We start from the raw sequence: 18,200 nt of genomic DNA on the forward strand, positions 1-18,200 counted from the left end.
GTCCTTCGACACCTTGGATTTACCCTTGCGCGGAGGAACATATTCAGGTAACCAAGTAATAGGGTCTTCACCCTAGGTTTCAACTTCCATCTCTACGTCCTCCTCATCCACCAAGATTTCTTCAAATTCTTCCTCTTCGGCCTCCAGATTAATGGCCTTCCCCTTTTCCTATAAGGTGAGCTTGGTCCTCTATGGATTTCTTAGTGAGACGCACACCAGGATCATAGACTGCTTATCCTTCTTAGGACTTGGTGTTCTAGGTGATTTAGGGACCTCAACTATCGCTCTGGCGCTCTCTGGGGCTTCCACTTCCGTAATTTCCTTCGCGGCTTCCTTGGATTTCGACATCAGTCTAGTTAGAAGGTCTTGTGTCTCCTTCGGAAATGTTTCAAACACGGAACTTTCTCTCAAAGCCTCAAAGTTCGTAAGGTCCATACACACTTGATAGCACAACAACTGAATTTTCAAAATGCCAAGTGTTTTTTGCTAGACAACCACTTGTAATTTATAGGGCTTTTTGAATTCAAATTCGACTGTTCCCCCCACATTCGGCCCATTAATGCTAGATTGGCGGCAGATTTTCAAGAATCTAGCCCATAAATATCACCTTAGATTCCTACTGCTCGCTCCATTTGGCCTCAAACCAACCATCAAATCATGAATAGTGACTTTAACAGTCACTTTCCGTAGACCTGCGCGCTAGTGCAACTGTCTCCGCACTTTCGCGGACCCTGTGACACTTCGCCGCTTCGCGCAATCCTGACATTGCACAGCTCCAGGGTAGTGTAGTTTATAGTCCCGCACCTCCTTTCAGCTACCTGGAGCAGTAAGACTATGCCACTTTCATATAGTCACATGGCCGGATCACCGGTGTATGGCTTCAAGTGACTGCCATTCACCTTTCTTGGGAAAGGTTCTCCATTTAACTTATCCACCTGTACCACACCTCCGTCGGTAATCTTCTTAATAACATACAGCCCTAAGAATTGCATCTTGAGTTTCCCTGGAAATTTATCAAAATTACTATCATACAACAACACCAAGTTATTCATCTTAAAGGTCTGCAGTTTAATATGTCAGTCATGCCATGCATTTCAGCGCTGCTTTTGGACCTGCTGGTGAAATCTGGCCAAAAGTCATTCTTCTTCAACCTCATCCAACTACGCGAGCCTCTCTTCTAGGGCTCCATGATCCGTCACACCTGTGAGTGCTGATATGTGCAGACTAGGTACGATGTATTCCATAGGCATCACCGCTTCAACCCCGTATACCATCCTAAAGGGTGTTTGTCCCGTCAGCTTCTTGCACGTCGTCCAATAAGCCCATAACACTGGAGGTATGCGTAGGTCCCAATCACTTCGTTGAGCATTGCATACCTTGGTCGGCGCGTTTTCAAGCACTTTGTTGAATGCCTCCACTGTCCCGTTAGCTTGTGGGTGATAAGGTGTGCTCTTTTAGTGATACACCTAAAATTCCTTTGTTAGTGCGTTGATCATTTCATTTAGGAAGTGCGTACTAAGATCGCTCATCAAGATCTTTAGACATCCAAATCATGTCAGTACATGTTCAAATAGAAACTTCGCGGCAGTTGTGCCCGTGCAATCCTTCACCGGCTACGCTTCTGCCCAACGAGTCAAATACTCCATCACAGTGATAAAATACCTCGTGCTTGTCTTCCCTTGAGGTTGAATGGGTCCTACAAAATCTTTTGCCCACTTTTCAAAAGGTTGCAATGTCATTTGTGGATTCGAAGCCATTTCATCCCTCCGTGATGGCCTGCCTATCCACTAACATACATCACACGCCCTACAATATGCTTTTGAATCCTAATGAAGGGTTGGCCACCACAACCCGACACGTAGGACCTTCTACGTGGTTGCTCTCCCTGCATAATGTCCTGCCGCGACACCCCCATGAGTGTCTGCGAGGATACTACTTATTTCAAACTCAGGTACATACCTTCACAGTAGTTCATCATTCCCCATCTTGTATAGATTCCCAGCAATAACAGAGAAGTTTGCAGCACGCACCACTAATTCCTTCTTTTGCTAGACAAAGTATCCTTCTGGTGCAGTTCCAGTTGTTAGAAAGTGTATTATATCCTCGAAATGTCCATCCGTGATGTGCACATCAAAAAGTTGTGCGTCAGGTAATCCTTCCTCCAAACTAGTGGGTTCCTCCCTTGTCTCAATGCACGACAGGTGGTCGGGTCCCTGTTATAGACATTTTTGTGCCTTACAGCTCTAAGCATGAAATGTCCATAATCCAAGGGATCCAAAGTTCCTAAAAGTGTTGTTCCTGCCCCTAAAGGAACAAGGTCAACCAATGACAGCTTCTCCCAGAAGTTCTCCACCAGAAACTGCTCAAAACTAGTCAAATCAGGATCAATTCAGAAGCTCCACTAGCTGCCTGCGTTGCAAAGCACCCAAATACACTGGATAGGTGCATTGCAACGCACTTGAATGCACTACCCAGGTGCGTTGAGCGGGAAATGACAAGTGGCAGAGTCATTCAACGAGGTGGAGAGACAATGGAAGCTTCCAGAATCTTCTCCAATGACACTTGCCTCACTGAATTCGACCAGTGATGAGTAAGAGGCTCTCAGTCTCCAAGTGGAAGCAAGAACTGACAAAGAGAAGCCACAAGTCAAAACATAACCTGACTCATCCTCTCTGCTTACATCTATATATGGATCCCTCATCCCAGAGATCCAGAGGCTGGAATTTTGTACTTTGTAGAGAATTGTTGTTGGTTTGAGATTGAGATTAGTACATTGGGTGATTTATGCTTTGTTGGAGGAGAGGAAGGGATTCCTTTTCTGGGAGGTAGATGCTGGATCGGGACTCACTTGGTTGTATCTCCTCTTGGACTTTCTTATCATATCAATAAAATTATTTGAGTTTCTCCTACATGTTGTGTATCAATGATGTTTTTTTATATTTGCATGTTTAGCTTAATCTGATCCTGAGCTTTTTATGAATGTATATCTATATCTTTGTGTAGTTTCTCTCTCTTGTGATCTTGCAGGAATTCGGTGAAGCTGGGCTGGTAAGGGAGCAGGGAGCTGTGAGCTATTGAAGAGAGGAGCGATTGGATCAACAAACTAGCGAAAGACACAGGTTAGTTACATCCTTTCTCCTCATTTATATTTCATAAAGAAGAATACTCAAGTAGTTTTCCTTGTTTGTTTCTAAGGCACTATCACACCTTAGAGTGGGATAGGGGCGTTCTGAATAGATACTTTTCCCAACAACAAATTGGCGACTCCGCTGGGGATCGTATCTAGTTAATTTATTTGTGTTTCTATTGTTGTTCTTCTCATAAACTTAGAAGTGGCGAATCGAACTGCATTTGCCATTTACAAATGCAAAGTAGAGATCTACCACTCTAGTCCACTCACTGGGCCTGTTTATGATCTGAACAAGCGGATCCACAAATGATCTAACTGCCCTTTGTGATAGCTCTTAGTCCTTTAAATCATCCTTCTAATTGTACCTTATTGATAGCTTTTATTCGGCCAAAAACCTCAGATCAAACTGCAAACCGTGACCCAGAACCCAGAGACAATTCTCGTTTCTACTTCAGCGCAGGCTCTGTGAAGAGACTCTGCATTTCAACGCAGGTCCCGAGAGGGCTACCTGCGCTGCAATTCAGTTTCTCTGTGCAACAGGTGCGCTGATCAGCCTTTGCCCTGTGCAGCTGTGGTTCTTTGCATCCTTGTGTTCAGTTTTATCTCTGTTTTTTGCAACCTGTTATCAGTGTGTGTACCTATCTGAAAACCCCTTTTCTTTGCCTTAATTCTGCCTCAGTTGTATAAAAGAAACTGTATTTGTTTTTGTGTATTTGTTACATCATTTGCAGTTTCCCATTACGAAAGTAAACTAGTCATACTGTCGCCTTTAGATCTAGACCTGTCGTAAGTGTCGTTTTGATCTTAGGAGTAAATTTGTTTGTTGTTGACAGTTGATTGAGCTTTTACTTTTGTCTTTTGGTTTGAATTTGTGAATTTCATGTGTCGAAACAAGTGTTTACTTCAAAATCATAAAGTGTCGTAATCGTCTTTTTGATTTCAAAAAGAAACTTGTTTGTGTTTTCACTTGAAATCGAATTCAAATTTGTACAACAGCTTTCTTTTTAGGCATCAATATTAAGAAAGTGAAAAAAAATACATGCATTTGTGCATTTTCATATTGATAGTTTGTATGGTTTGATTTAGGAAAAGTGCATTTACAGTGTGCTCTATGCTCTTTGAGAAAAGATTGTGTCTTTCTTTTCCCCTTGTAGCTAGGATTTTCATTGTTGAAAAGAGATAAAAGCTTGCTTATCATCTTTATACTGCATTTAGGAATTGTATCTCCATCTCGTGGTGATCCAAAGAGGCAAACTTCTAAGAAAGATCAACCTAAAATAAATTGAATGAACTTAACAACGCTTTGTAACTTAACGCACAACATAGAGGTCTAGGCTAGAGATGTGTTCCGGCGTCATAAAACCTGGTGACTGTCGGCCTCACTGATGGTTGGGTGATTCCTCCTGAGAGACGATAAGTGCCAGTACGGATTGTGCTCCCATGTACCATCGAGAATATATTGGGAGACCCCTATAGGCATAAAACCTTTATCCATAGGAAGCCGTGTCGGTCACCCTACTGATCGCAATGCACTGAACACAGCATTCGGGAAGATTGACCGCCCGTACCTTAAAAAGTATTTTGCGGTTTTGTGATTGGTTTGGCACACCCTCTACCTAGAACTCTAGAGTAGTCCCTTTCGTTCCTTTTCAGACTCCTTAACGGAAAAGGTCCATCTGAGCACTTGTCACTTCAGGCTCATTAAAAATCGAAGGAGACTAGAGTCATCTTTTGTTTTTTCTCGACTCTTAAAAACTGAAAAAACAAGTTGTGTCTAAAGCGTCTAAAATTCATTTAATTCGGAAACATATTTCCCCTTTTGTATTTTAGTTGATCGAGTAATCCGCAATCGTGGAAGAAAGTCAATTGAAACCTCGTTGTTCGCGGAGGCTTACGAGTCAACCGTCTTTGTCTCCGGAATCGAAAACAGTACGGACAAAGCGAACTCGTTTAACCGGTTCGAAATCTCCTATTAAAGTTAGAACAAGTGTTCCAACAACATCCGAGATTCCGGTTACTCCACACATTTCTGGAAACCCTACCTCTACAGAAGAAGTTCAACAGCCACAGAGGGACAGTGATACTGATCCTAGTCTGAGAGAAAACACTTGTGTTACTGAACCAGTTCCATCTGCAACCGGTTCGGAGAGTCTTACTCCTCAAACATTTGTCGCTGTCGATTCAACCCCTTCTTCGGCACCAGAAATATTTTACGGACCTGACGGTCTTCCCCTTCCACCTGGTTTGATTGCGATAGAGGAAATTGTAGAAGATCCGCAAGCAAGTACTCCAACACATTTTGGAGTCGGGGTCACTCTATTTCCTTCGACATCAGAAGTTAGTCTACCACCAATGGAAGTTCCTGTAGAATCGCTAGGTAATCTTTTGGATAGACTCAAAATGTCTGAACAACCGTCAACATCTAGGACTGTGTCGACTGACACAGCGACAGCAAAACTCCCTGTCGTCACTCCGACAATGTTTGCCAGCGTACCATCTGTCCCGACTAGCTCACAACCGCTAGAAGGAGTCCATCCAGGGGCTATTTCGACAGTATGGTCCGTTCCAGTTTGTTCCTCTGGAATAATATCCGGCAACTCTTATGTTGAGACTCGCCAAATTGATCCATTTGGAGGTCAATTTGGGCAATCCAGTCCCCAAGGGTAGACAATCCCCTTGAGTTCCGGATTACCACCGTATGGGGGGCAGTATGCCCTTTCATTACCCCCTCCGGGAGGATATCCATACGGGAGTTCACAACAATATTCAGGTTATACTGGAGTTACATCAAGTGGTTGGGTACCTATACTACCCCAACAACCAAGAGTTGTGTATTCTATGGAACAATGTGTACCTATGTCGAACATCCCGACTACGCCAGCTATTGTGACAGTGTCACAAGTTCAAACGCTACCTGTTGTATGTCAACCTCAGATTTCTCAGGTTGTAATGCAACAGCCCCTTGACCCTGTGACTCAACCACAATCGCCGACTGGTGGGGCGACACAGGTCCAAACGGGAACAATTACCCCACACCTTGGTCCAATGGTTAGTATAGCACAACAGAACATGGCTTCACAACCGTGGTTGGTGCAATACCAACAACCACAATTCCAACAAGTATACCAAGGTTCTAAGCAGCAGATCTTTGCGAACAGTGGACAGTCGTACATTCAAAACGGTCAAAATCAACCATTTTACAATGGTCATGTCCACCAACCTTATCAATCATACCAGCATCAACTGCATTATGCTGGTATGCAAAGGCCAACTGCTCAGGCAATTCCATCATATCCTGGGTATGCTTCACCTAACCTGAATCAACAGTTACCATTTGTGGCAACTTTAGAGTTACCTGATTTACACCGGTTAACAAACGATCCAATTGCTTACGCCCCTTGGTGGCCAGCGATCCCTCATAAACTTCCATCAGATATTCCTAAATTTAATGGAAATCCAGGTGAAGATCCATCGAATCACGTGATGACATTTCATCTATGGTGTTCATCAAACACCCTAAACGATGATTCGATAAGGCTTCGCCTTTTTCAGAGGACGTTTACGGGTCCAGCAGCAAAATGGTATATTGAATTGTCTAGAGCTTCGTTCGACAATTTCAGTACCTTAGCCACGACTTTTTTAACCCATTTTCAATTACCGATAAGGTATGAAACGGGAACGGAACTCCTAACCAACTTCAAATAGACAACGGCCACTCACATATCTAATCATATACATGAGTGGCGACGTCGTCGTAGGATGGTAAAAACGTACGTTCCCGATCAGCTATTAGCTGAATGGTTTATCAAATCCTTACTTCCTACAATCACGGAAGATGTGGCAAAGGGGGGAGTCGTAACGGAAGAGCAAGTTATCGCTCGTGCGCAATATTTGGACTTGGTCTATACTCAGTCTGGCACACTCTACGAAAAAATACTTGATGCCCCTAGACCAGAATTCTCAATTCCTCCTCCTCCTAAATCAAACAATGACTCTCACGCCGTCAATGGCTTGATTGGCGCGACAGACACGAAATCGACAAAGGCTACATCTAAAAAGGCCTGTAAGATTTCTAGTCAAAATGCAAATGAGGAACTTCTTGCCTCGGAAGTAAATGCCGTGTCGACTGACAAGGGCAAACAACTGAAGCAACCAGGGGGCAAGAAGAAAAAGAAAGGGAGAAAAAGGAAGCAGGATGAGTCATCTCCTGAAAAGCCTTCTACAAACCCTTCTAGGCAAAGGAAACCCCCTGCGGGGTGTCATATATGCGATGAGGATCATCGGACGAGAGATTGTCCACATAAAGCTGAAGTAAAGAAACTCTTTAAGAGTTCAAAAACCTCAGCAGTATTGACTGATCCATTTCCAAGCCCAGGAACCAAACTGGTTGCTAATCAAAATGCTTCCCGATCCCAAGTGCTTATGTTGTCTATCGCAAAGCAGCAAAATGATGCTTTGGCAAGGAATAAAGATTACGGGAATCCACAGGTGTCGAATAACAAGGCTAATGAACAACCTAGTAGTTCGACAACAACTTTGACCAAAGTTGTGCCACCCATCATTCCTGAACAAATGATAAAGTTGCCAAAAATGGAGTAGTGCACAAATCGACATTTAATCCTCGTGCAAAAATAGCACAGAATTATAATATAATAGAGGACCTGGCCCAATCGCCATCCGCTATGTCGACTCTTGAGGTACCGCAAAATTGCCTCTCCCAAGAGCAAGCTTTATTATCATCAATAGGTGGGATTGACCCAATGGATTCCAATCTTGTGGCCTTTAATCATAAAGGATATGACCCTCAGTTACCAGCTCAACTAGCTTTCCTTATTCAAGTGAAAGCCCTCAACAAAACTGTTCATCGAACAATTATTGATGAGGGGGCATCTACATGTATTATGTCGATGAGTTGCTGGAAAACTTTAGCATATCCAACCTTGTCGCGGTCTGCGACGACGTTAAAAGCATTCGACGGAAGGACATATACCCCATATGGTATCCTAAATAACTTGAAAGTTGAACTAGGAGAAAAAACAGTAGAAATAGATGTTGAAGTCATAGATGGGAATCTTGATTACAACATCCTACTAGGAAGACCATGGATATATGCCATGGCAGCTGTTGTGTCGACCTATTTCAGAAAGATTGCATTTCCCTTTCAAGGAGGGATTACAATCGTCGATCAGCAAAACTTCCTCCCCAATGGTTCTCAAGTTACTGGAAGCATTCCAATGATCCATGGAAGCAATCATTCGCTCCAAAATATCGGAGTAGGTCTCCTAAAATACCCTGCCTTAATGGGTACTTTTGCCCTACCGCCTCCGAGTAATCTGGCGAAAGTGGCCACAGTGGAATATGAAACGTTCTATATCTAATGGATTTGGACTCCGAGGACGGTTCTTATCTCGTGTCAACCTCGTTAAAAAATGAAATAAGGAGTCATGAGGATAGTTCTTTTACTCTGTCAACCTCATTAAAAAATGAAACAATCCCCTTTCTAAATCTCAAAGGTAAACCTTCATTCCAACCACCAAGTTGAATGCAATGAAGCTTGGGGGCCATGCACCTCGATTGATTTGCGTTATTATGCTGGGGGCATACAAACTTATCATCGAGCAGTTTTAGCACATAGTTCATGCTCGTAAAAAATAAACATAAGACCGAGCAAGTGTTTCAATCCGCGTTTAAGCTCGTTAAAAAATGAACTATCCTCCGGTAAATAACCACCGTGAATGTAACATTTCAGCCATTAAAGCATTGGTCGTATTTGCACCGTCACCTCCACTTTTCCATTGGCCGATCATTCGCCTCCATTTGATTGTTTACCCATTTTGAGGAACAGCTGCGAAGAGTGATATCACTAGCCATCCTTGTGACACTGCCGTCATTGGAAAATTCCAACCCTTACCTGGAATCAGCTGCTACCCATTTGATCACTCGTTCCTCGAAAGACGAGTCTTCTTTAAGCTCTTTTCATCTGACTCGTAAAATATGAAAAGATTGCCGAGTTTTGGCCTTCCAGCTCGTTAAAGCGATAGGAAGAGCTATCCCTCCTCTAGATTTTAATCTTTTTGGACCTGAGGGAATATTGCACAAAAAGATCGAGCGCTTGTTTCGTTCGGCTCGTTAAAACTATCGAAAATTCATCCCTTCTATATTGTTTTATACTTTTTCGGACTTAAGGGATTAGATGACGAAAAAGGACTTCCGAAGTTAACTTTACTTACCTTTTCAGACTCTCTAAAAATGAAAAGGACCGAGTTATCTTTGTTGTTAGACTCGTTAAAAAGATTAATAGCGACAAACTTGTCTTTAGAAGAGAACGAGTTTCACTATCGCTAGGCTCGTTAAAACATAGCGATGGGTTTGCCCGAAGGGCAAATTATAGAACAAGCATATGTTATCCTCCTCAAGCTTGAAAAAAATAAAGAGGTACTGGTCAGCAATGACTGGGGAAAAATTGGGAAGAAACTCAAAGAACCTTTATTGGTAGCAAGTCGCTCTTGAACATGACACTTCCACTCCATACCTAAGTCGAGTTGGGTTGTTTCATTCACCGATCACATCACCATGGTCTCGCCATACCATCCACCTTTGGGGTAAATGCTACCAATCCATCATATAAGTGTCGCCGATATGTTCAAGAGAAGTCATTTAGAGAAGTCAACCGTGTCCCATCCACTACCATACATTATACTTCATTCTTTCATGACCGCCACCCTGAACCATATATCATCAAATCGTTTTCACCTCCATCAAAATCATTTGCTCCGTTCCGTGTCACTGATGTGGGATACATTAAGGCCCTCCTTTGACGGATCACTTCTTGTCGACATCAGCTCATTATCCAAGAAGTTGATCTAGGAACACCCCCTTCAGTACTTTGAAGCTTGCATGCCTCAATGGCAAGTTTCTCACTTCCGGCGACAGGTATACATCAATGACCTTCGACCAAAAGATTTTGCGTGGTGTTCGACGCCAAGTCATTTATTCACACCACGTGAATTGTACTGCAGTACCTTGAGGGTCATTATCATTATCAGTGATTCCTCTCACGCTTGTTAACAGTTTACATCATTGACTGGTAATCAAGCGATGTCTTTCCATGTTTGACTTCAAAACATTTCTCACATGGATTGACTTGTACTTAGAGTGAAGATCGGACGAGATTGAAGACCCCGGATCTAGTTTCATCCATCCGGGCTGCGATATATATTCAGGAAAAATGAAGACATTGACATGTACAACACTGCAGAACAGATAATCATCCTACCAAAAGGATGATGATTTCATCAGAATCATCAGTCTAGCATCAGACGATTGTCTGTCCTATGTACATAAAAATGAATTTATAAAGCTGAGCATGGGAATGCCCGCCTCAGCTAGATCATGAAAACAGTATGAAAATAATGTATTGTATTGTATCTTATTACAGGTCTCCTCCCAGCATTGAAATAACTTCAGATCCTCCTAATAAAGCATTTCACCCGATAAACGGCCTCATACTTTAGGGGGAAACTATTATAGACATTTTTGTGCCTTACAGCTCTAAGCATGAAATGTCCATAATCCAAGGGATCCAAAGTCCCTAAAAGTGTTGTTCCTGCCCCTAAAGGAACAAGGTCAACCAATGGCAGCTTCTCCCAGAAGTTCTCCACCAGAAACTGCTCAAAACTAGTCAAATCAGGATCAATTCAGAAGCTCCACTAGTTGCCTGCGTTGCAAAGCACGCAAATACACTGGCTAGGTGCGTTGCAATGCACTTGAATGCACTACCCAGGTGCGTTGAGCGGGAAATGACAAGTGGCAGAGTCATTCAACGAGGTGGAGAGACAATGGAAGCTTCCAGAATCTTCTCCAATGACACTTGCCTCACTGAATTCGACCAGTGATGAGTAAGAGGCTCTCAGTCTCCAAGTGGAAGCAAGAACTGACAGAGAGAAGCCACAAGTAAAAACATAAGTTGACTCATCCTCTCTGCTTACATCTATATATGGATCCCTCATCCCAGAGATCCAGAGGCTGGAATTTTGTACTTTGCAGAGAATTATTGTTGGTTTGAGATTGAGATTAGTACATTGGGTGATTTATGCTTTGTTGGAGGAGAGGAAGGGATTCCTTTGCTGGGAGGTAGATGCTGGATCGGGACTCACTTGGTTGTATCTCCTCTTGGACTTTCTTATCATATCAATAAAATTATTTGAGTTTCTCCTACATGCTGTGTATCAATGATGTTTTGCTATATTTGCATGTTTAGCTTAATCTGATCCTGAGCTTTTTATGAATGTATATCTATATCTTCGTGTAGTTTCTCTCTCTTGTGATCTTGCAGGAATTCGGTGAAGCTGGGCCGGTAAGGGAGCAGGGAGCTGTGAGCTATTGAAGAGAGGAGCGATTGGATCAACAAACTAGCGAAAGACACAGGTTAGTTACATCCTTTCTCCTCATTTATATTTCATAAAGAAGAATACTCAAGTAGTTTTCCTTGTTTGTTTCTAATGCACTATCACACCTTAGAGTGGGATAGGGGCGTTCTGAATAGATACTTTTCCCAACAACAGTCCCGCGTTCAATCGTCCATGCTTCACAACAACTTCAAATTGTATTCCTAGAACAATAAAAGCCATCTGCAGATGCACCCCCCCAACACAGGCTAATTGACTAGGTACTTTAGCGCGGAGTTATCCATATAAATCTTAAAGTGGCCTCCTAGCAAGTAGTGCTGATACTTCTGGAGCACATACACCATAGCTAGTCCCTCGCGTTCAGTTGTGGAATAGTTCTTCTCTGCTTTGGATAATCTGCGACTTGTGAACGCGATACGGTGGTCCAAGCCTTCTCCACCATCCTGTGTTAGTACTACCCGCAGCGTTATACATGACGCATCAACATGTACATGAAACTCTTTCTTCCAGTTTAGGAAGATGAGAATCGGCGCAATAACCATCCTTTCTTTCAATATATCCAAGCCCTTCTTACAGTCATCGTTCCAGCAGAACATGACATCCTTCTTCAACAATTTTTCCATTGGCACAGTGATCTGGGTATATCCTTTGATAAACTTTCAGTAATATCCCGTGTGTCCTAGAGTAGCGCGCAACTGTTTCACACTCCTTGGCGCTTCCAAGTTCAGAATCACCACGATCTTCATGGGTTCTACCATCAGCCCTTGTTTGCAAACCACGTGCCCTAATAGGTTCCCAAAAGGAACGCAAAATAGACACTTCTTTAGGTTGAGCGCGACTTGGTATCTTCGACAGGTATCCAACATCAAGCGCAAGCTCACTACATAGCGCTTAACCAGCGCAAATACAGTCCAGTCATCAAAATAAAACTCTAGGAACTTATGAATATATTCCTTGAATGCCGCAACAACCATGCGCAAAAAGATAGCAGACACATTCTTCAATCCAAACGGAATGACAGTATATTGAAAGCAACCCCATCCAGTTGCGAAGGTTGTCTTGCTCCTATCCTCCAGCGCAATTTTGATTTGGTGGTACCCAAAGAACCCAGCAGTGAAAGAATACGCTTCTTTGCCACCTACATTGTCCAACACTTCATCTATGAACAGAGTTGGGAAAGGATCATGCACACAAGCGTCATTCAGTTTTCTGAGATCCACGCATATCCTTATCTCATCCTTTTGCTTCTTCTCTCGCACCACCATTTGACTTACCCAATCAAATTCTTCCACAGTCTCAATGATGCCTGCTGTGAGCATTTTCTCTAGTTCTACGGGGACCTTCTACTTGTATTTCAGATTTAAGCGGTCAGGCCTCTCCTTCACTGGCTTTACGTCAGTTTTTAACGTGATCTTCATTTCTCCTAGATCTCTGATTATTCCTTTCAAATCCGTAAACTTGGTCGGGAATAAGTCCTGATATTCGCGGAGTAATTCAACAACCTTATCCACCGTCGCGTCATCCCAGTAGTCTCTAATCTTTGCGAATTTGGGTTCTACCTCCGTACCAATGTTCACTTGTTTAGTTTTCACCGGCGCGGTTATATAGGGGTTCTCAATCTGTGGTCCTTAAACCTTGCGGTGGCCTTTTGTTTCTGGAATGTTAATCTTTCACGGATCCTCATCCTCCTCTTCAATAGTTACATTATAACATTCCAGCGTGTGACTCAACTAAGTAGCCCATTCAAGTTGAATCAGGTGTAAAGGATCATGTGGTATCCTAAAGATGGTCATTTCACCTCTTGTAGCGCTTCATCGATATTGTCAAACCCATCCTCAAAGTTGAATGTCATCATAAATCCTTCGCGCAGCATATCCCATTCACCTGTCCCATGGCGGAGCTCTGTTTCTATATACCAATTCATTGGGATAACATTCAGGGTATGACACAATAGGTGCACCGACTTAGGTTGTGGCTTTTCTCCATAAGCCTGCATCCATTTGGCCAAATGTGCACGCGGATCATCCTGCCTATCATACTTGTCTGTCAGTCGCATCTTAGGCTTCCCAAATTGTTCTCTCATCATCATCCTACATTCACGCCAATCATCAAAGATTCCTTTGTACGTACCCCACCATCTTGCGGGCGTAGCATGCAGTTCCTAGTCCAAGGCCTGAAAGCTTATTTTTTATGGAACCTCCCTTTCAAATGCATCCAAGAAGGTATCTACCTCATTTAGACGATCATAAGTAGGCAGATTTCTTACTTTTGTCGACACACAGCGCAGCGACCGGGTCATCATATTGCAATTCAACGTAGTTCCTTCATGTAACCAATTTTGCAAGTGTTCTATTTCTTCGTCAAAATTCGACGTGCAGGAACTCTCGCATTCCCATGTAATCCGCCCATCCACAGTGGGATTCAACCAGTCTTGGTCTCGCATTCTTATCTTATAGATGTAGTCCTAATCATCATCACTTTCATAGTCGCAGACTGGTTCCTTATAACGTGATCCCTCAGCGGGATCCAAGGGTATTATTACGCGTAGTGACTTATTATCAAAGATAATCTTTCGCTTCTTCAGATTGATTACCCCGTTCATATCAGTAGCCCAGTCAATTCCCAAGAGCGCAAGGTAGGGATTGTTGTCATCAACAATCTCTATTACTTCAAATTCTATCAGTGCGCTCTCTCCCTCAATATCCACGGTCACTCCCTACAGCCGCCCCATGGGTATGATTTTCTGTTGATTCACCATCCTTAGCTAAATCGGAGACCATTGTAGCACAGGTCTCGCCATTCACTCCCATGTTTGTTTTGGTAGAACATTCACATCTGATCCCAAATCCAGAATGACTTGATCCATTTCATATTCTTCGACCTACACGATCAGTCTCATTTCACGCCCTGTCCTTGTTTTATGTTTTCTGATCTTTCGGACTATGTGTGGTTCTCCTGGCACGGTCCTAGCACATCTCTGATGAGTTCCTGTAACCCTTTCACAGCCTTACTGATGCGCAGTAACTTCATATAGGTTTATAGGAATGTTGTGAGCATAGAGGGGTCCATCTCCAGCTCAGGCTTATCTTTGCTTCCTGAAGTGGAGGCCTCAACGAAGTTCTTCTTAACTTCCATGAAGGTTTCTCGAGAGTGCTCCAAATCAAACTCAACCTCTTTCGTTGGGGCTTTGCGAACCCAGGCCTGTCTTCCATTTGTTTCCCTTTATCATCTCTTGTCACGATTCCACTTTGGAGCACTATATTTACGTTTGGATCTTCCTCGCGCAGCCCAGACCTCATCATCTGCAGGTTCTGAGTCAGGGGAGGTGGTAGCGCCCCTTTGTCACATATCCTAGCTATCAGCGTAGGACAATCTTCTGTCTCATGATCAAATAGCATGCAATACTTGCACGACGGGCGTGTTGGATTAGTACAATCGTGAGCATAGTGTCCTAGCCCTCCGTAATTGTAGAAAATCAACTGTCCGCGACCTCTACCAGGTCCTTCTCAGCCTCGGCCTCATTCACGCCCCTGAAATTCTGTTTGTGCCATCCCTGCATTTTGGTCAAGAGGCTGCGTTTTGGCCTGAACCCTGTAGGCAGGAGTTCTATCCATCATCAATTCATAGCTCCTACAGGTACGCTCATCATGTCCTATCGAACTGCAAAAGTTGCAGAACAATTGTTGCAGAGTTTGTGTATACTTTTGTAACAAGTGGCAGTTATCTGTGGCATGTTTTCCAACTATTTGACAAATAGTGCACCACAAAGCAGGTGCCGCGCTAGGTCCTTCTTGAGCTTCTGGCCTTAAAGGCATCGGTTCTCCTCCTGTCACGTAATTTGTAAAGACCAGGTAGTGGTCTTTGTCATGACACTGACTCTTGCATTTCACGCACCATACCTCTTCGCGTACCTCTGGTCAAACCATCCTATCCTGCTTCAAGCTTTGCATCTCAAGGCATAGATTCCTCAGCTACGCGTGGATTTGCTGAACTCCTAGATTAGGGTCTTGCGTCGGGGACTCATGTAGTCTCATGGCAATCTCCAAGGCCTCTGCCTGAGTTGTTATCTTCTGTTGCGACAACACACTCCTTAAGTGTGGTAGTAGCGAAGCCACGAACACTCGCAATGTTGTCCATCTGTCAAATTCATGTTAGCTTCATGGATCGTACATTTCAACCTTTGATCTAGTTCCCAAGGCGTCTCATTTGGTAACATCATGATCTCTTTGAATCCCACAATCGACTGCGCTTCAAATTTAGGCTTGCTAAATTCCCTATTCAATGCTGCTTGGATGTTCGCTACTCTAGCATTCGGGTTATCGCCAGAGTACTTAATATACCAGGTTAGCGCGCGATATTGCAGAGCACTAACCAGTGTTGCCTTCTTTATGTTATCATCTGTAATACCTTGATCTTCCCATACAACCCTCGCAACGAACTAGAATTGGTTCGGGTCCTCATTTCCCAAGCCTTTGAACAAAGGCAACTTCACTGTGTTTGCCACACTGAATCACGGTGGTGGTGGAGGTGGTACGGGTGAAGTTGGAGGTGATGGCGATGAAGACGGAGGTGGTGTGGGTAGAGGTGGTATTCGCGGAAATCCTTGTCTTATCAACTGAATAGCACTTCGTGGAGAGACCTTCGCTATCCCTTCTTTGTCCCTTCGCACTGGTGAAATCAAGGGGCTATACTCTGGTCCCTTATTTCCTTCTTTTCTGTAAATTTTTCCGCTTCGCATAGTCCCAAACATCATGGTAACTGCATAACCCATTTTTCGCACAACAGCTTTTTAATCCAAGTATTCGGATATTTTATGTACTTACCTTGCGGTCCTTTGAAAAAACGTCGCTCTGCCTTGTTATAACTGACTGAGGTGTTGACCACAAACTTAGTAACAAATCCTCCTATAATGCGATCGAGCTAATGATCGATGGCGCGTGTGATCTTATCCTCTGATTCTTCCAACCTTCGCATCAGCTCTAGGGTCCACACAATAGGACCGTCAAGTTTCCACCTTCCTTGGATATCTGCTAGCTTTGCGATCCACTCATATAGCTCAGAAGGGAAAGAGGCAAAAAATATTTCGTGGATCTCCGTATACAGGTATTGGTCCAACCATTGTTCTTTTGATAGTCGCGGTTTTCTATTGTCCCGAGCCACAAACTCATGAATCCTTCTGTCCAACTAGCCTTCGATTTATTTCTTAGTTGGATTCCAGTGATATGACATCACACATCTCTCATGCAGATTCTGGTCCCGGCAACAGAACCATTTGTTGGCCTGAGGGGGCCTGAACCAGGTTCAGCATTAGTTAGCCAAACAAATGCCTACAGTATTAGCCCTTTCGGCATCATCTCGCGGAGCATGGACTGAAGTCTCACCCAAAGCAGTATGGGGGGATGCTAGAGCCAAGTTTTTTCACCCTTGAGATGGTTTTGATGTTGGTTTATTCCAACTATACCTGCCTTCGCGCAATTTGCTTATCCCTCTACTCTACCCTTCAGTACCTTCGCGAAATGTTACAATCGGCTTCCGCGCAGCCCTAACCAGGGGTTGAAGTCCTTTCACGCTGCTAGGGCAGCAAACTGCGATATCTCTCAAACTGGGCTAAGTATCTTACTTATCTTATTAACATCTTAGTTAGCTTCACATAAACAGATGTTCTTACTTGCGTTCACTTAACCAACACATTTACATATATTCGCGCATCATATAAGCATTATAAGTGAAATTCATACCCAATACAACAGATGCATAAACAGGAAATAAAGACACATAAATTATAGAATACTTCTCTTTATTGATAATTCCAAATTATTACATACTTGACTCGTCCTGCGCACTCATCTTCAAGGGTTTGCGCACTCAGTTGCGGATTTCTAGGCCTTTGTGCACTTAGTTGCAGATCCTCTACCTATGCTACGACCCAAGACTTAGACTTCTACTTCAAAGCTATTTCTCCTACATGTTCGGTCTTTCTTCCATCACCCTGCCTCTAACTACTTAGAGCTTAGCCCTATTTATAAAATCTCATGCTCTGTGAACCATGGGTAGATCTTTTACAACCGACATTACATTTCCAAAATAAGGGCAAACAACCCTATGAATCTTTAACAACTACGCGCTCCGCGACCACAAAATGTGGAGTCTTTACATTTGTATTACAAAATTGGACCAAAATATGGGCATTAAGCCCCAAAACTGCCCTTGGGGGATCCCGCGCCCAACAGCTGCTGCTAATCCTTGCAGTTGATTTCAACCACCTAACTGGGAATTTCCGTGCTTTCTTTACCAGGCACATAACTTCCATTATATTAAAATAAATTGAAATAACTTCAAATCGTACCTTATTGGTAGCTTGTCAATAAGGTACGCTTGCAATCTTGTTTACTTCTTGTCACAAAAAGTCAAACTAGAATGTTTGACCAAATCATCATATATAAACATATATCACATCAGGTTAGCTCAAAACACAATCATCATAAATCACATGTAACCAGCATAAACCAAAATCATAGATCACATGTAATCATCATAGACTAGAATCATAAATCACATGCATAATAAAACTGAAGTAAAATAGTGACACTTATCCTTTAATCAATCCTTAGCTTCTACCTTTATCCTTATTCCATACGCACTTTGAATCAGTTTCCACACCC

Source organism: Pinus tabuliformis, chromosome 7 (assembly GCF_031772625.1).
Source record: "Pinus tabuliformis cultivar Carrire ecotype Pingquan chromosome 7, CPIR1, whole genome shotgun sequence".
Classification (NCBI taxonomy): domain Eukaryota; kingdom Viridiplantae; phylum Streptophyta; class Pinopsida; order Pinales; family Pinaceae; genus Pinus; species Pinus tabuliformis.